Source organism: Eretmochelys imbricata, chromosome 1 (assembly GCF_965152235.1).
Source record: "Eretmochelys imbricata isolate rEreImb1 chromosome 1, rEreImb1.hap1, whole genome shotgun sequence".
NCBI lineage: Eukaryota > Metazoa > Chordata > Testudines > Cheloniidae > Eretmochelys > Eretmochelys imbricata.
The window spans coordinates 270,587,144-270,607,254 of record NC_135572.1 but is presented as its reverse complement, the minus strand read 5'-3'; the positions used below and the strand labels follow the sequence as shown (position 1 = coordinate 270,607,254).

Below are 20,111 nucleotides of genomic sequence, written 5' to 3'. Positions count from 1 at the left end.
GCGCATTTAACTTACGCGAATTCAACTATATGCACTCGGCAGAAAAAAAAAGAAAAATAACAATTTAAATAGTGCGGCGATTCCGCCCACCATTCCACTCAAAGAGCGTATGCCCCAGAGTGAGCGTGCGATGGGAGATGTGGCTCTGCTGTTCCCTCAGTCTGTCTCGGTTCCCACGTGCCTCTCATAGTGTGAGTATCTCGCCGCATTGAGTGTGATTCTCGCGTTTAAAGATATGTATTTTTTGTACAACATGGCCCCTAAACGCTGTTTCTTCAGTTGAGAACCAGATGAAGTAATTGGCTTGCGATCTGTTCCAACGCTGGAGGAAAAACTGGCTGTGTTGGCCCTATTGACCGACAGTATGTCGATCTCCATCGTGGCGCGTAAATATGGCGCAACGAATCTAGCATCCGTGCCATCAAGATTCGAGAGAGAGAAATTCGTCAAGCCGGGGCATCAAGTGCTCCAATAAATGCTAAGGTGACGAGCCAGGTGCGTGATAAGACTTTAGTGAAGACTGAAAAGGCATTAAACTTATAGCTGGAAGACATGAACTGTAAACGTGTGCCTATTGATGGCAACATATTGCGAGAAAAGGCTATTGGCCTCTACGCACTGTTCAAACCTCCCACCGAAGAGGGACAGCCTTCTGATGAAAAGAAATTCAAAGTCAGCCCAGGTTGGCTTAACGGTTTTAGGAACCGCTTCAACCTCAAAAACGTGCAGACTACTGGTGAAGCTGTATCTGCCAATGAAGAGGCAGCAAAAGCCTACCCCGAAAAAAGAAAATCATAGAAGAAAAGGACCATCTTCTGGAACAAGTTTTTAATGCTGACGAGACTGGGCCCTTCTGGAAAAAAATGCCCAACTACACTTACACTTCGAAATCAGAAAGACAAGCTCCTGGCTTCAAAGCAGCTAAAGACCATGTGACTGTGTTGTTTTGTGGCAATGCGGCTGGGCATTTAATAAAGCCAGGCTTGCTCTACAGGGCTGCAAATTCCCGTGCCCTAAAAGGCAAGAACAAAAATCTCCTGCCTGTGTTCTAGCAATCAAATAAAAAGGCTTGGGTGACAGCAGCGGCAGCGTTTCTGGATTGGTTCCACAAGTGTTTCATTCCGGAGGTCAAGAGGTACCTCGAAGAGAAACACTTTGACTTTAAAGTGTTGCTGATCGTAGACAAGGCTCCTGGCCACCTTGAGACACACACCCTGGTTTGCGCCTAACGACGTTGAAGTAGTCTTTCTCCCCCCCAATACCTCCTCCAACCTCTCGACCAAGGCGTGATTCGCTGCTTCAAGGCCACGTACACGAGGCTTATGTTCTCATGGATACATAGCGCTATGGATGCTGATCCCAGTCTTAATGTGATGGAATGCTGGAAGTCCTTCAACATTGCCGGTTGCATCACTTATATTAAACAGGGAATGGATGCAATCAAACCTGAAACAGTCAATGCATGTTGGTGAAACCTATGGAAAGAATGTGTGAATGATTTTAAGGGTTTCCCGACCACTGACAAAGAAATGAAACGCATTGTTCAGGTGGCCAGGCAAGTAGGTGGTGATGGCTTCGTCAACATCCTTGAGGAAGAAATTGAAGAATTAATTGAGGGCCATAGAGAAACATTGACAAATGAAGAGTTAGAGGAACTGATAAGATCGTCTACAGAAGATGATGACGAACAGGAAGAGCCAGCAAGTTGGAATCTTCATAAATTTGTTTAAAGTGTTCCAAGCAGCGAAACACTTGAATGATTTAATTTCTGAATACGATCCCTCTATGGAACGAAGCCTCAAAAGCACACATAGTATTATGGACGATTTGAGACCATATCAAGTCATGTATGAGCAGCTCAAGAGACAACAGCGACAGTTGCCGATCATCATGTTTTTTCAAGAAAAAACAACCAGCAGCAGATGAGCCTATGCAATCAACTTCTCGAGCTGAACCAGAGCCAACCACTTGGTCTACGACATGCTCTCTGTCACCCAAGCTCTCCATCATCTCCGTCTCCTGGATCGACGACAAGCCCTGACGACCACCCAGCAGTGTTGTCAGGGGAAGAGGAAGACTAATCATCGGAGTGTGTTCAGTGCCCATCTTCATTGTCTCATCGTTCATCAGACGGGCGCTGTACTAATCATCGTCATCATTCATCGTCGTCGCATCACCTTTGTCATAGTTGTCGTATCACCATTATCGTCATCGTAGATTAGCAAGAATATCCAGGATGAATGGTGAGTGGTTAGGTTTACTGTTTTCCTTTTTTATTCTTTCATTCTTCCGTTTCTCTCTCTTTTATGTAATTAAAAATACTGTAAAATTATATTTTGCATATGTACTTTTTATTATATATTGTACATTACTGTATACATTATACATTTATACATATTACTGTACAGGGTTGCACAATATACACAAAACCATGTGCAGTATACTGTACTTTATGGGTGATTTAAGGGATTTTCAAGGGTAATTTTGACTATATGCGATTTTCATCTTACGCACTGACTTTAGAACCTAACCCCCGAGTAAGGTGCGCCTCCACTGTAGTAAATCAGACATGGCTTACCATCAGAATGCTCAGTTTCAGTATAATTCCATAACAATGTGTAGTGTCCCATGCTATGTTTTTGGACCCTGTTCCAGTGAGATTTATCTTTGGTTTTATTTACCCCTGTATATCTCCAGGGAGCTGAGATTTCCCAGCAGTCTCAGCATGAGCTATGATGCATGCTGGTTGTAGATGTCAGCAAGCGCAACTCAGTACTGTGAGAATTTGATTCATATTTCCCCCAGCAGAAAATTATTTTCTTGTCATGAATGGCGCATGTCAAGCATAAAGTGCCTAAACTCATGCAACAATTAAGTGCAGATTTTTAATTGCTATTTTTAGTTCCTCTTTTATCATCTCCCTCCCTTCCTCTGTTATGGATGGTTTCTACACTGACAAGGATAAATGACCATATTCACTAGTTGTCCTGAGAATGAGAATAGACTCATACCTCTGCAAGGCGACTGGTTCCATAGCCCCTGCTATATACTGCCTCAGAATGCTGTGTACTTGAATAGTATGTGACTGCACACCATGCCTTTGTGCTAAGTTAATTGATCCACTGCCCTAGTTTTAAAATTAGGCTTTTTGGCAGATAGAATACCAGAAAAGACTATATCTCTCTTGCAAAAAAGCCTAAACAATGTGTCTGTAATAAATGACTTGTGGCTGTATTGCCTCAGGCAGTCAGCATATCAGATTGCACTGGCTAAGCAGCTAAGCAGGTCTGGTGAGTGCTTGGGAGCTCTCCACAGAAAGTCAGCATCTTCAGGAAATAGTGTTCTTCAAATGTTTCTCTATAGATATTCCACAGTTGGTGCACATGTACCCAGTACTCTCAAGTTTGAATTCTTTTGGCCATTAGTGTCCATTGGGGGCCATGTTTGCACCTGAGTGTCTTCATGCTTCAAGCCAAGGCATGAAGACCCCAGCCACCCTCACTTCCTTCTCACTGCCCATGGCTCTGAGTCAGAACTTGCAGCATCCAAGACACTCTGCTCACTGTGCAGTCTACCCATTCTTTTGTAAATAATTGTAAATAGATAGGTACTTACTCAATGTTAGTTTAGAGTTTTTTGTATAATGTTTCTCTTAATATGTGACATAAAGAAAACCTATTTGTTTTTGACTGGGGGTCTGTCTACATAGCAACTAGACATCTGCAGCAAGCCCTTGCCCACCAATTTGGGCTCACAGGGCTTGGGCTGCGGAGGTGTTTCATTGCTGTGTAGACTTCCGGGCTCTGGCACACTCCCACTTCACAAGGTTCTAGAGCCCAGACTCCAGCCCGAGCCCAAACATCTACACAGCAGTGAAACAGCCCTGCAGCCCAAGTCCCACAAGCCCAAGTCGGGGACCAGCAGCAGTTGTCTAGTTGTTGTGTAGACATACCCGGAGAATCTGTCCCCATACCTAAACCAGTCATTATGACTGAACACAAATCTCCAAGATTTCCTTTTATATGCCCACTAATGATGGGCACACCAGATGCTTATTGTGTCTGGGGGAGGGGCATGTAACGGACAGATGTGCCACTTGTAAATCTTTTTCTAAGAGAACCCCAAGAACTTGAGAATTCATCTGAAGATGCTCCTGTTGGAGAGGCTGATATATCCCTCTTCAAATTCCTGAGTACTTAGTTTCAAAAAGTGCTCCTCCCAGCTCTTTTGCTCACAAATGTGAGATAACCACTTCAAAAGCTTCATCCCTTGTTAACTGGGGAACCAAAGGGAATGGGGAAAAAGAGCACCAATCCCACAAAGGGAAGAGATGTAGGTCTCTTTCATCAGATCCTTCCTCAAGAGGCCACAAATCACCTCAAAAATGATAGCTCAAGGCACCAGAATGGCCACTCTGGCACTCATTCTGGCACTGGTCCCTGTGCCTCTTGACCCCCTTTCTTGGTATCACAGAAGTCACCTGGAACCAACCTCTCAACCCCAAGGTTCCTGGTATTGATATCTCTGATACTGACTGTCCTGCTGCTGATGCCATCCACTCACCTGACTACAATAGTACCAACTAACTATATCACAATTCTACACGTTGTCAAAGGACCTCATGGTCTGTTTGGTACTGGACTTCTCTTGGTGAGTGGTAGTGAAGGAACTTCTTCCAGCACCAACTGCTGTTCTTACACAGGTACTGAACAGAGCACAGTGTGAGGGTATTCCCAGCACTCCAGCTGGAACAGCTTCTCATATCCTGGAGGACTCTTATTGTCATCCCCAGGTTCTGCTGATAGTAGGGAGGAGACACCAGTTTGTTCTCTGGATATTCTGGCTAGTACACGCCACAAATGGGTCAATGGCTGATTTTTATTACTCCAGACATAAGACCTCAAAGAGGGATGTTACCTCTGGAATCCACTCCCATGACCATCCGCTCAATATGCCTATCCTTGGTCTTAATGGACACTATGGGGACTTCATCAGGTTAGAATACTAGTGTCAGCATCCCAGTACAGGGCTAGATCCCCTCACCCACAACCTTACAAGGGGTTATTAAAGGCAACTCAATGCACACTCCTGCCAACCAAGCAGACTGGTCATGGCTCTGATGAGGAGTTACAGATGCAGGACCACCCCATCCTGGCACCCATCACATTGTCATCTGCCAATGAGGCTGTTGTACCCATACCACAACCCCAGATGATCACAAGATGTTCCAGGACTTGTAGGATGGCTCAGACTGAAGTATCCAGTGGAACTGCTCGTGGAAAAATCACACAAGCTCCTGGAAATCCTTCACACCTCTGAACCTGGATGACTTGCAGTGCCCATCAATGAGGGGCTTTTAGCACCACCTAAGTTGCTTTGGTAGGTGCCCACTTCTTTGGTACCAACATCAAAAAAAGCAGATCATTCCTACCAAATGCTTTCCCAAGGCTTTTAGCAATTTTACACTCACACCTGGGTCATTGGTTGTTGCACCACCTAACAAAAGGTGTAGCCAAAGACAGCAGAAAGCAACATCTGGAAGCAAGAAGTCCCAGGAACTAGATTTATTTGAACAGAAAAATTATTAAACATCTGGTGTTCAAATGCAAATCACCAGTTACTAGAGCTTCTTGGTGAAGTACAGTTATTTAAATTGGGACTCCATCATTAAATTCAGCAATAGGCTTCCTCAAGATAGCAGAAATAAGTTTGTGCCTCTGATTGCTGAAGGTCAGCTTGTGGCACTTATATCGCTCTGAGTCGCCCTTGATACTGCTGACATAGCATGTAGATCCATGGCTACCTCAGTTGCCATGAGGAGACTCTCTTGGCTCCAATCGTCAGGAATCCCCGAGGTACGAGTTACAATTGAGAATCTTCTGTTTGAGGGATGTGGACTTTTTAATGTAAAGACTCATGAAATTTTACACTGAAGGACATGAGTGATGCTGAGGTCCCTAGAAGTCTATAGAGGGCTACTCACTGGTATGGTTATGAAGTCTAGGAGTCTTGGGTTTACTCTTCAGGATTCCCTGGAGAGGTGTTGAACTCCATAGAGGATTTACAGATCGACAAGTCAAACTTTTTCAGTGAGAAAACTGATGAGCCTCTACACTCGTTGAAAAACTGTAGATGTACCCTTCACTCCAGGGGAATTTACGCCCTGGCCCCAAAAAGGGAACACCACAGGCAAGTATATAGGTCAAGCCTGGTCCCTCCACAAATATTCCATCACCAGTGCCCAGCTGAACCTCTGCACAAGAGTTCAGAGACCTTGATTTTCATCCCCCTCTACTGCCACGACCTTCACCCATTCTCACCCATATGCTAAGGGCTACTTTTGATGCCTCAGTCAAAAAGTGCTTACCTTTACTGATGCCAGCCACTTCTGTCTCTCCACCCCTAATCTTTGGGGGCCTTCTCATACTTTTTGCCTACAATTGGGACTATATCACAACAGGCAAGTAGGTTCTAGAAACCATCCACCATGCTTACTCTGTCAAATTTCTCTCCCTTACCCCCACAAACCTCCTTCCCAGCCCCTCTCCATGGACTGCTCTCACGAGGAGATTCTCTGGCAAGAGGCAGTGTCTCTTCTCTAATGAAGGGCAATAGAGCAAGTACCATCTTAATATCAAGAGAGAGGGTTCTATTCCCATATGTCTTAGTTCCAAAAAGTGACTGGTGGAGACCCAATGAGGACCTTCAACAACTGAACATCTTTATTTGAAAGCCAAAATTCAGGATGGTTACACTAGCATCAATAATCCCCTCCCAAAAGGAGGGAATGTGATACACGGCTCTCAGTATGAAGGAGGATGCCCTGTTTTCATGTAGATACTCATCCTCCCAACAAAAAAATTTCTTCATTTCCTGGTAGGTCGGGAACACTACCAGTTCAGAGTCCTTCACTTTGGACTAGTAACAGGTCCCAGAGTATTCATGAAGGTTTTCTGTGTGGTGGCAGTCCAGACAAGATGTCCTGGCTACTCAGGCTTCCGATAGTTGGATGACTGGCTCCTAACAAGTAGTTCCAACCACCGGGTTAAGTCAGCAACTTTGTTCCTGCTTCATCTTCTAGCAGCCGTGTCTGCATGAACAAAGAAAAGTCCATTTTGGACCCCCCCCCCCCCAATATGGACGATAAACTTTATTGGAGTGATAGTGGTCTCCACTTCAGCAAGAGCTTTTCTCCTCACAGAAAGATTTCAATCGAGCAATCTGATAATACAGGTTACTTGCAAACCAAAAACTACAGGCCAGGCTGCACATCAGTCTGCTCAAAATGAGAGCTGTCTGCCTGGCCTGTGAAGCCTTTCTCCCACTCATACATTCATACCATATCCAAATAGTGTCAGCCAACATCATCAAAGTATTTTATGTAAAACAAGCAGAGTGGAGCAAGATCCCTTCCCCTCTGCCTGGAATTGGTGCATCAGAAATCACATCACTATTCTAGCCACATACTATTAGGTGTTCAGAGTTCTCTAGCAGACAAACTCAGCAGGAACTTCTCTGCAGACCAGAATGGAAATACACAACTCTGTCCTGAGCAAGATATTTATTCAGTGGGGGACACCCCAATGGGATCTCTTCACACTGCAAATAGCAAACTTCTCCTGTACTACTCCAGGACAGCTAGAGGTCACGACTCCCAGAGCAACGCTCTCCTGTTATACAGACCAACTCAGATGTCTTTCCTCCCATCCCTCTGCTAGCACAGGCCCAGACCCTTTTGGTTACTGGAACTTCTGAGACTGTCAACCCATTCTCCTATCAGGATCTGTCCCTTCCCAGATTTTGTAACTCAGGAAGACTGCAAAATCAGATACTCCAGTCCAGACCTACTTCACCACCATGCCTGGTTTTTGGATGGGCATCAGAACTAGAACAATCATGCTTGGGAGCTGTCCAAGCCACTCTTACTCAGAGTAGGAAAGATTCACCCAGGAACTGTTATCTAGTTAAATGGAGATGCTTCTCTGCCTGAGCACAGCACAATCACTCTTTCTCAGAATCTGCAGATAGCCCAGTCATTTTAGATTATGTCCTGTCATTGAAGAACTCGGGTCTTTCTATTAGCTCACAGCAGGTTCATCTTGCAGCGATCGGTGCCTGCCTTCCTTCACTGAACAGGTGTTCAGTTTTCACTTGCCCAGCAACAGTTAGATTCCTTGTCAGGACCTTTCTGCCAATGATCAAGCCTACACCTCAATAGGACCTCAGTCTCATCCTTTCAATACTTACCAGACCACCATTTGAACCTTTGGCCACATGCACTATGTCCCACCTTTTCCCTGAAGATTGCATTTTTAGTTGCTATTATACCAGAAGGGTGAGCAAGGTGGGAGCACTCTTGGTTGATCCACCATATATACCATTTTTCACAAAGAGAACGTCTCCCTTCATCCTAAATTCCTCTGTAAAGTAATTTCTGAATTTCAAGTCAACTAACCTATCTGCTTACCTCTTTTCTTCCCCAAACTCCATGCTTCTGTTGATGAGAAAAGATTTAATTTTCCAGATGTCAGATGTGCCCTGGCATTCTGCCTGCAAAGGACCAAACTAATTAGAAAATCACTAAGACTGTTTGTCACTATAGCAGAAAGGTCACGAGGACAAACAAGAGAACCTCTAAGTATATTTCTGGTTGCATTATCATGCACTACTACTAAGTGTGTGTATGTGCCCCGCAAGGGGTTAGGGCACACTCCATAAGAGTACAAGATACTTCCACAGCATTTTTACAGGAGGTACCGATAGTGGACATTTGTAGAATGACTCCATAGAGTTAGAGTCACACATTCATAAAACATTGCACCCTAGTTCAGCCTCCACTGCAGATCCAGCTGTGGGGACTGAAGTTCTTTGAGCATCTTTGCTGACTGCATCCTTGCATTGCCCCCCTCCGGTCTGCATATTACTTATCAGTCATTCACATGTGGAATACACACAGAGACCAGCACTCAAGAAATGGAGGTTACTTACCTGGTAACTGGAAGTCTTTCAAGATGTGTGGTCCCGATCTGTATTCAACTGCCTTTCCCCTCTGCTTCAGATCTGATTGGATTTGTGGTAAAAGAAATCATTGGAGAGGCAGGCATTGGTCTGCATGCCCTTATGCCCTCGGTCTGGAGCATAAGGATTCCAACTGCACATGTGTGGGTCAGTGGGCACTGCTTATTAAAAATCTCCAGACTCTGGTCCAGAGCATGCATGCATACCTCCACGTGGAAAACAGGTAGAGACCATATGTCTCCAAGAACTTCCCATTACAGGTAAGTAACCTTCATTTCTGTACAAATGCGAAAACACTTTAAGTGTGAACCACAGCAAAGACAATCGTTTTATACCCCGTAGAGACAACCTGAACCACCCAAGAGGTGCCAGAAGTTTCAGAGGAGGAAATCATTTACTGTCTTCTTACCAGCTTCAACATCATCAAGGCAGAATGTTTGACTCTTTGTCAGAAATAGAGTACAACTTCTGTTGCATTTTTTTTATATCCCCTCCATACGAGAAGTTTATTTCATTTTTGTGGGGTCTGCAACACCATCACTAAGGTCCTGTAAATCAGAGGTGGGCTATTCTATCCAATTCCAGTCTCCCCAACGCGCGCACACCTTCCTCACCCCTTTTAAGGGACCCCTCTTCCAAGAGCATGCTACATCAGAGGTGCAATCACTTCTAAATCTGGAAGCAGTAGAAGAAGTACCTCAATAATATAGGGGAGGGAGAGAGGTTTTACTCCCATTACTTTGATTTCCAAAAAGGAAGGGGGCTGGTGCCCTATTTTGGTCCTGAGACAATTGAACACCTTCATGCACAAGCTCAGGTTCTTTGAGTATCATCCCTGTGGGCGCTTCGCTTCTGGTGTGCATGCACCCTATGTGCCTTTGGTTAGAGATTTTTCAGTAGCAATGTCCGTTAGGCTTGTGCATGCATTCTGCCCTATACCACCTCATGCCCCGTGCTAAGGCTATATAGGGCCAACCAGGTGAACTGCCTTCAGTTCCGTCTCAACCACCTTGGCTTGAAACAGAGCAACTAGCCAAGCCAGCTTAGCTGTTCATTAAGCTTGCTTTCTAGTATAGTTTAGCCCTTATCAGTGTCTAGTTTTATTTTTCATTTGGAGGGTTTTTATTTTATTCACTCATTTTTGCCCTTCCTACTCTCTGAGGAGGAGGTCCCTTTCCTCCATTACAAAGGTAAGCCAGGATTCAAGCATTGTTTCACTTGCCAGGACATTATCCCTGTCAGTGATGGACATTCCCATTGTATTCACTGTCTGGGGGACAAGCACATCCGTTAGTGTAATTTCTATGAAGCCCTCAAGAACGATGCTAGAAAAAATTGAGAGATCAGACTCAAACGACTCATGATGGTGTGCTCTTTCTCTTGCCCCTGATCCAGGTCAAGGGGCCCTCTGCCCTATCTACCCCGGCATCACATTCACCCAGACCTTCGAAGGAGAAATCATCAGAAGTTACTGGGGAGGCCTCTAAGAAAAAAAGTTCCAGCTCTCCTCACGGAGAGCCTGCCCCAAAAAGATCTTGGTCTCCGTTTAGACTAACTGTTTCTAAACCCTCCGACACGAAGTTGGATACTCTTGAGGCTTCAGGCTCCTTCAGTATCAATTGCAGCTCTGAGGCCCTGAGTTCTTCCAAGAGCCACAGTTGCAAACATGCTTCATTGCCTGAACAATCTTTGGTACCATTTTAGTCTGACCAGTGCAACAAGGAGAAGCTGTCTGCTACTAGCAGGGCAATACCGACTGACTTTCCTATGCAACCTTCGGTGCCTAGCTGCATGACCACTTCAGTACCCCAGAAGGCTAAGTGGCCTTATGCTTCACACTCTTCGAGGTGCTCAGTATCATTGGTACTGACTTCTTGTACGAGGCATTAAGTGAAGTAGATCCCTCTTCCAGGTAAGATAATGGAGACGATACCACGGGACTTTAGGTAATCCAGGGATCTGCATGTCTCTGATGAGCCAGAGTCTTCTTTCTTAATGGGTACCGAGCTGATTGGTACCAAGGATATCAGTCACTGGATTTACAGCTCTTTCCAGTACCGCTGGATTTTCTGCCAATTTCGGAGCTCCCCCACACCCCCTTTGGACATGGAGATAGATCGCTCATCAGACTCCCATATCTCTATCCCATATCTCATATAGCATAATCTATCCAGGATTCCTCTACCTACCACTACTGGGCCTCCCGCCCTGATAATTACAGGGAGAGAGACTATTTACATGAGGGACATGTTCCTGCTCCTTCTCTGTGGTATGAACACCAATTAGTGCCAGCCCAGTGCCTTATGGTCCCCCACAGTGGCCATAATGGGACCTTTTGGCTATTCATTGTCAACAGTTTCTATGAGACCCTACCCTCTGTCATTAGGACATGCAATCTCCTAATCCTTCTGCTCTTCCTCAATTGCAAGAGGAAACATTTGAAGAACAATAGGCCAGAGCAAATATAGAAACTACTCCACAAAACAACATCTTTTCATCTTCCCCGAATGAGGCCCTGGATTATCCTTTCAAAAAATTCTAGGACCTGGTGAAACAGATTGTAGACTCATTGTAGATCCCACTAGAGGAGGTCTGGGAATCCAAAATAAACTCTTGGGACATTCTGCAAATGTGACCGTCTGTGAGAGTGACTTTACCCATGAATTAAGCCCTCTTAGATCCTATCAAAACTATCTCACGCACTCCAGCAACCCACCCACGTGCAAGAGAAATGATAAAACGTACTGTGTCCCAGTGAAAGACTCCAAATTTTTGTTTTCACACCCCACAACCAACTCTTTGGTCAAAGTTACAAATGAAAGTGACATACAACCCCACTTTAAATCAACCCTGTATGACAAGGACCAAAAGCTCTTTGACCTTTTTGGCCATAAACCTATTTATCCTCAACCCTGCAATTTAGGACAACAAATTACCATGTATTAGTGGCAAAGTACAATCACTCCAGTTATTCAAAATTTACTTTTTATTGAACATCTTCTAGCAGAACAGTGGGAGCCGTTTCAGGATATCATAACCGAAGGTCAGATATTGGCTAGAACTTTGTTACAAGCTTTCCTAGATGTGGCTGACAGCAGATAGATAGACTTATGTGTAGTGCTGAGGAGAAGCTGGTGGTCATGGTACATGTAGGTACTGGTGACATAAGGAAGAATAGGAGAGAAGTCCTGGAGGCCAAATTTAGGCTGCTAGGTAAGAGATTGAAGTCCAGGACCTCCATGGTAGCATTCTCTGAAATGCTTCCAGTTCCACGCACAGGGCCAGTTAGACAAGCAGAACTGCAGGGTCTCAATATGTGGATGAGACAAAGGTGTAGGGAGGAGGGGTGCAGCTTTATTAGGAACTGGGGAAAGGAGGAGCCTATACAGGAAGGATGGGCTCCACCAAAACCAAAAATGGAACCAGATTGCTGGCACTTACAATTAAAAAGGTTGTAGGGCAGTTTTTAAACTAAGGGCTGGGAAACACACAGGTGCGAAGAGCACATGGTTCGGACAGAGACATCCCTTAGGGGAGGATCTATTATTGGAGATTCTCTATGTCCTAGTAAGGATGAGAGGATGGAAGATGATAAAATACAAATAGGATCTGATGAGAAACAGTCAAATGAAAAAGAATCCCATTCAATTACATCATGTAATGGTAGACATCTAAAAAGTGACAAATTTTTAAAGTGCTTATGTACAAATGCTAGAAGTCTAAATAATAAGATGAGTGAACTAGAGTACCTCATATTAAATGAGGATATTGATATAATAGGCATCACAGAAACTTGATGAAATGAGGATAATCAATGGAACACAGTAATACCAGGGTACAAAATATATTGTAATGACAGAGCAGGTCGTGCTGGTGGGGAAGTGGCATTATATGTGAAAGAGCATAGAATCAAATGAAGTAAAAATCTTAAATGAACTAAACTGTACCATAGAATCTCTGTGGATAGTGATTCCATGCTTTAATAATAAGAATATAGTAGTAGGGATATATTAACGACCACCTGACCAGGATGGTGGTAGTGACTGTAAAATGCTCAGGGAAATTAGAGAGGCTATAAAAATAAAAACTCAATAATAATGGGAGATTTCAACTATCCCCATATTGACTGCGTACATGTCACCTCAGGACGGGATACCGAGATAAAGTTTCTTGGCACCTTAAATGACTGCTTCTTGGAGCAGCTAGTCCTAGAACCCACCAGAGCATAGGCAATTCTTGATTTAGTCCTAAGTGGAGCACAGAATCTGGTCTAAGAGATTAATATAGCTAGACCTCTTGGTAATAGTGACCATAATATAATTAAATTTAACATCCGTATGGGGGGGAAAACACCACAGCAGTGCCACACTATAGCATTTAATTTCAGAAGGGGAAACCACACAAAAAGGAGGAACTTAAATAGAAATTAAAAGGTACAGCACCAAAAGTGAAATCCCTGCAAGCTGCATGGAAACTTTTAGAAGACAACGTAATAGTGGCTTAACTTAAATTAAAAAACATAGTAAGGGAACCAAAAACGTGCCACTGTGGCTAAACAACAAAATAAAAGAAGCAGTGAGAGACAAAAAAGCATCCTTTAAAAACTGGAAGTTAAATCCTAGTGAGGAAAATAGAAAAGAGCATAAACTCTGGCAAATGAAGTGTAAAAATATAATTTGGAATCTACTAGAATTCTTTGAGGGGGTCAACAAGCATGTGGACAAGGAGGATCCAGTGGATATAGTGTACTTAAATTTTCAGAAAGCTTTTGACAAAGTCCCTCACCAAAGGCTTTTAAGTGTAAAGTAAATTGTCATGGGATAAGAGGGAAGGTCATCTGGATTGGTAACTGATTAAAAGATAGGAAACAGAGGGTAGGAATAAATGGTCAGTTTTCAGAATGGAGAGAGGTAAATAGTGGTGTCCCCCAGGGATCTGTACTTGGACCAGACCTATTTAACATATTCATAAATGATCTGGAAAAAGGGGTAAACAGTGAGGTGGCAAAATTTGTAGATGATCCAAAACTGCTCAAGATAGTGAAGTCCTAAGCAGACTGCGAAGAGCTACAAAGGATCTCACAAAACTGGGTGACAGGGCAACAAAATGGCAGCTGAAATTCAGTGTTGATAAATACAAAATAATGCACACTGGAAAACATAATCCCAACTATGCATATAAAATGATGGGGTCTAAATTAGCTGTTACTACTCAAGAAAGAGATCTTGGAGTCCTTGTGGATAGTTCTCTGAAAACATCCACTCAGTGTGTAGCGGCCGTCAAAAAAGCGAACAGAATGTTGGGAATCATTAAAAAAGAGAGAGATAATAAAACAGAAAATATCATATTGCCTCAATATAAATTCATTGTATGCCCACATCTTGAATACTGCGTGCAGATATGGTCGCCCCATCTCAAAAAAGATATATTGGAATTGGAAAAGGTTCAGAAAAGGGTAACCAAAAATGATTAGGGGTCTGGAACAACTTCCGTATGAGGAGAGATTAATAAGACAGTGACTTTTAAGCTTGGAAAGAGACAACTAAGGGGGGATATGATAGAGGTCTATAAAATCATGACTGGTGTGGAGAAAGTAAATAAGGAAGTGTTATTTACTTGTCATAACACAAGAACAGGGGGCCACCAAATGAAATTAATAGGTAGCAGGTTTAAAACAAACAAAAGGAAGTATTTTTTCACACAACGTACAGTCAACCTGTGGAACTCCTTGCCAGAGGATGTTGTGAAGGCCCAGATGCTCCCATTCAGACTTTCCTCAGCCCTGAGATTATTTTTGATGGTTCTGGCAGTGGTTGCTGCCTGTCTTCATCAGAAGGCAATAATAGTTTTTCCATACCTCTACAGTTGGCTGATCAAGGGCCAGTCTTACAGCAAGGTTCTTTCCACCATACAGACAGCCTTGTCACTGTTCCTCGGGCTAGGTATCCAGACATTGATCCCTGTACATAGACTGGTTTCAGAGTAACAGCCGTGTTAGTCTGTATTCGCAAAAAGAAAAGGAGTATTTGTGGCACCTTAGAGACTAACCAATTTATTTGAGCATGAGCTTTCGTGAGCTACAGCTCACTTCATCAGATGCATACCGTGGAAACTGCAGCAGACTTTATATATACACAGAGAATATGAAACAATACCTCCTCCCACCCCACTGTCCTGCTGGTAATAGCTTATCTAAAGTAATCATCAGGTTAGGCCATTTCCAGCACAAATCCAGGTTTTCTCACCCTCTACCCCCCCCACACAAATTCACTCTCCTGCTGGTGATAGCCCATCCAAAGTGACAACTCTTTGCACAATGTGCATGATAATCAAGTTATGCCATTTCCTGCACAAATCCAGGTTCTCTCACTCCCTCACCCCCCTCCAAAAACCCACCCCCATACACACACAGACTCACTCTCCTGCTGGTAATAGCTCATCCACACTGACCACTCTCCAAGTTTAAATCCAAGTTAAACCAGAACATCTGGGGGGGGGGGGGGGGGGGGGGGGATAGGAAAAAACAAGAGGAAATAGGCTACCTTGCATAATGACTTAGCCACTCTCTATTTAAGCCTAAATTAATAGTATCCAATTTGCAAATGAATTCCAATTCAGCAGTTTCTTGCTGGAGTCTGGATTTGAAGTTTTTTTGTTTTAAGATAGCGACCTTCATGTCTGTGATTGCGTGACCAGAGAGATTGAAGTGTTCTCCGACTGGTTTATGAATGTTATAATTCTTGACATCTGATTTGTGTCCATTTATTCTTTTACGTAGAGACTGTCCAGTTTGACCAATGTACATGGCAGAGGGACATTGCTGGCACATGATGGCATAAATCACATTGGTGGATGTGCAGGTGAACGAGCCTCTGATAGTGTGGCTGATGTTATTAGGCCCTGTGATGGTGTCCCCTGAATAGATATGTGGGCACAATTGGCAACGGGCTTTGTTGCAAGGATAAGTTCCTGGGTTAGTGGTTCTGTTGTGTGGTATGTGGTTGTTGGTGAGTATTTGCTTCAGGTTGCGGGGCTGTCTGTAGGCAAGGACTGGCCTGTCTCCCAAGATTTGTGAGAGTGTTGGGTCATCCTTTAGGATAGGTTGTAGATCCTTAATAATGCGTTGGAGGGGTTTTAGTTGGGGGCTGAAGGTGACGGCTAGTGGCGTTCTGTTATTTTCTTTGTTAGGCCTGTCCTGTAGTAGGTAACTTCTGGGAACTCTTCTGGCTCTATCAATCTGTTTCTTTACTTCCGCAGGTGGGTATTGTAGTTGTAAGAAAGCTTGACAGAGATCTTGTAGGTGTTTGTCTCTGAGGGGTTGGAGCAAATGCGGTTGTATCGCAGAGCTTGGCTGTAGACGATGGATCGTGTGGTGTGGTCAGGGTGAAAGCTGGAGGCATGCAGGTAGGAATAGCGGTCAGTAGGTTTCCGGTATAGGGTGGTGTTTATGTGACCATTGTTTATTAGCACTGTAGTGTCCAGGAAGTGGATCTCTTGTGTGGACTGGACCAGGCTGAGGTTGGTGGTGGGATGGAAATTGTTGAAATCATGGTGGAATTCCTCAAGGGCTTCTTTTCCATGGGTCCAGATGATGAAGATGTCATCAATATAGCGCAAGTAGAGTAGGGGCTTTAGGGGACGAGAGCTGAGGAAGCGTTGTTCTAAATCAGCCATAAAAATGTTGGCATACTGTGGGGCCATGCGGGTACCCATAGCAGTGCCGCTGATCTGAAGGTATACATTGTCCCCAAATGTGAAATAGTTATGGGTAAGGACAAAGTCACAAAGTTCAGCCACCAGGTTAGCCGTGACATTATCGGGGATAGTGTTCCTGATGGCTTGTAGTCCATCTTTGTGTGGAATGTTGGTGTAGAGGGCTTCTACATCCATAGTGGCCAGGATGGTGTTATCAGGAAGATCACCGATGGATTGAAGTTTCCTCAGGAAGTCAGTGGTGTCTCGAAGGTAGCTGGGAGTGCTGGTAGCGTAGGGCCTGAGGAGGTAGCCTATTTCCTCTTGTTTTTTCCTACCCCCCGCCCCCCCCCGATGTTCTGGTTTAACTTGGATTTAAACTTGGAGAGTGGTCAGTTTGGATGAGCTATTACCAGCAGGAGAGTGAGTCTGTGTGTGTATGGGGGTGGGTTTTTGGAGGGGGGTGAGGGAGTGAGAGAACCTGGATTTGTGCAGGAAATGGCCTAACTTCATTATCATGCACATTGTGTAAAGACTTGTCACTTTGGATGGGCTATCACCAGCAGGAGAGTGAATTTGTGTGGGGGGGGTGGAGGGTGAGAAAACCTGGATTTGTGCTGGAAATGGCCTAACCTGATGATTACTTTAGATAAGCTATTACCAGCAGGACAGTGGGGTGGGAGGAGGTATTGTTTCATATTCTCTGTGTATATATAAAGTCTGCTGCAGTTTCCACGGTATGCATCTGATGAAGTGAGCTGTAGCTCACGAAAGCTCATGCTCAAATAAATTGGTTAGTCTCTAAGGTGCCACAAGTACTCCTTTTCTTTTTTCTTTGTACATAGACTAGAATTCATAGGGGCATTCTTAGACATGGTAACAGCCAGAGCCTGCCTTCCTACAGACAGTTTCTCAATTCTGTCAAACCTTATCACAAGGATTCAAATAAGCCTGCAGATTTCAGCAAGAAATTGTCTCCAACTTTTGGGACATATGGCAGCTTGTTCCTTTGTAATACATTATACAAGGTTACACCTTTGCTGTTTCCAGGGGTGGTTCAGAATGTTTACTCGGCAAATAAACACAGTCTAGACAGACCAATATCAGACCTTTATCAAGTAGACACCCTCTATTGGTGGAAGACCCTCACAGTGTCTGTGCAGGTATCCGCTTTATCCAACTATCTGCAACTGTCACCATAACAACAAATGCATTTTGTTGGCCTGGGGAGCACATCTTAGTGCCAGATACCATTCTGGGGCATGTACCTTAGAAGCTTGTTTGTACATTAACTTTCCACAGCTGAGGGCACTCAGGAGTCCCTGTCTTCACTTTCTCCCATTAATCAGAAACAAATCTATCACACAATATAGCTTGCGTGGTTTACGTTAATCGAATAAGGGGAACGAGATCCCCTTCTCTTTGTGATGAAGCAATAAAGCTATGGCACTGATGTAAAGCCAATCACATTATCATTTCAGCAGTGAAACATCCAAGCATATAAAACACCATGCCCAACGTATTCAGCAGATGCTTCTCCCAAGATTGAGTGGGAGTTGGACTCTCAATCACATATTTCTGACCTGGGAGTTTCCAGAAGTGAATCTTTTCAATACCATCACCAACAAGAAGAGAAGACAGTTTTGTGTGAGGGGGGGTTGAGCCTTCACTTTCCTCATTCCCTGGAAAAAGGGACTTCTGTATGCATTTCCCTGACATCTCTAATACTAAATAGTGAACAAGATCAAACAAAACAAAGCCAAGGTCATACTAATAGTTCTAACACAGCCACAGCAGGCCTGGTATCCTTACCTGGTTCACCTGGCCATTTGTCAGGCAATGAGCCTTCCATCCATTCCTCATCTCTTCTCTCAAGATGCTGATTGGACTCCGTGTCCCAGTCTGGGAATTCTTCACCTCAAGGCTTGGCTCCTTGATGGTTTGCAGGAATAGAGACTTCCTGTACTGTGGAGGAACAACAGAAGTTTCTGAACAGTAGGAAGGAATCCACACAAGGTATTACCTTCCAAAGGGGAAGAGATTCAACCACTGGTATAACCAGTGGTGTCTTCCATCCATTCATTCTTCCCTCTTGGCTATGCTGGACTACCTTCTGAAACTGAAAAAGACAGGATTATGTGTGAGTTCTAACAGAGTCCACTTGGTGACAATAGCAACCTTTCATTCTCCAGTTGAGGGTTTTTCAGTGTTTGCTCATCCCTCAATAGTGAGGTTTATCGGGGCTGAGAAACCTTTTTGCTAAGGTTAAAGAGCCTGCTCCTCTTTGGGATCTGAACTCAGTACTCGTATGTCTTTTGAGACCTTCCTTTGAGCTGATGGTTACCTGTTCCCTAATTAACCTATCCATGAAGACTGCCTTTTTGGTGGCTATTGCCGAAAGGGTTGAAGAAATGGGGGATGTTGAACACCCCCATTTACAATTTGTTTTAAGGACAAGGTTTTATTATGTCCATATTCTAAATTCGTACCGAAGGTGTCATCTGAGTTACATATCAAGTTATCCATCTCCCAGTTTTTTCCCTAAACAACATCAGTCCAGGGAGGATACTGCTTACAAACCTTGGACATTAGCAGGGCATTAGCCTTATATCAGGACATAATCAAACCAGTTGTCCAGACTGTTTTTATCAATTGCTGATAGGTCTGCAATTCCAAAGGGTCCACAATTTCCACCCAGAAGCTCTCCAGGTGGATTTCTGGCTCTATTATGTCTTGCTATAAATCTGCCAATACACAACCTTCTTCTTTGATGTTAGCCCCTATTCCATGAGATGTCTCCCTTTCTGTGGCGTGACTTAGACGTGTTCCTGTTACGGAGATTTGCAAGGTTGCAACTGGGACTTCCATACATACCTTTTCCAAACATTATGCAGTGGTCTAGGCTTCTAGGTTAAATGTTTCCATTAGGTATGCACTCCTGTCTTCAGTCTTGCACACAGCTCTAAAGCTCCCCGCTCCAGCTGAGGGTACTGCTCAATAGTCACCTGAAGTGGAGGACCCAGAGGGACACTATTCAGGATGGAGAGGTTACTCACCTTGTGCAGTAATTGGAGTTCTTCAAGATGTGTGAAGGGTGATCCTCTGCCCAACCTCCTCCCCTCTGTTTCAGAGTTTCTTCTGTGGGACTTTGCAGCGGAGAAAGAATCGAGGGTGATTTGCTTGCATGGCCCTGTGTAGCCTTGGTGTGGGGCAAAAGGATTTGCAGGGTGCATGCCCTCGCCAAACAGGCACAGCTCCAAAACTCTCTGATCAAAGCACATGGGGTGCACAAGCTTCTGAAGTGGAGCACCCATTGTTATACCAATAAAATAAAAACCAGCAGGATCTTATTAAAGAGGAAAAGGCAAAATACGACATTTATTGTGAATACAGAAAGAATC

The 20,111-nt window shown here is 44.0% G+C and overlaps 1 protein-coding gene across 9 annotated transcripts in view; it reads left to right on the top strand.

The window, feature by feature from the left end:
* The window catches only part of ATF7IP (activating transcription factor 7 interacting protein), a 173,975-nt gene that overhangs the window by 141,327 nt on the left and 12,537 nt on the right, over positions 1–20,111 (top strand). The gene's annotated exons all lie outside the window — the stretch shown is intronic.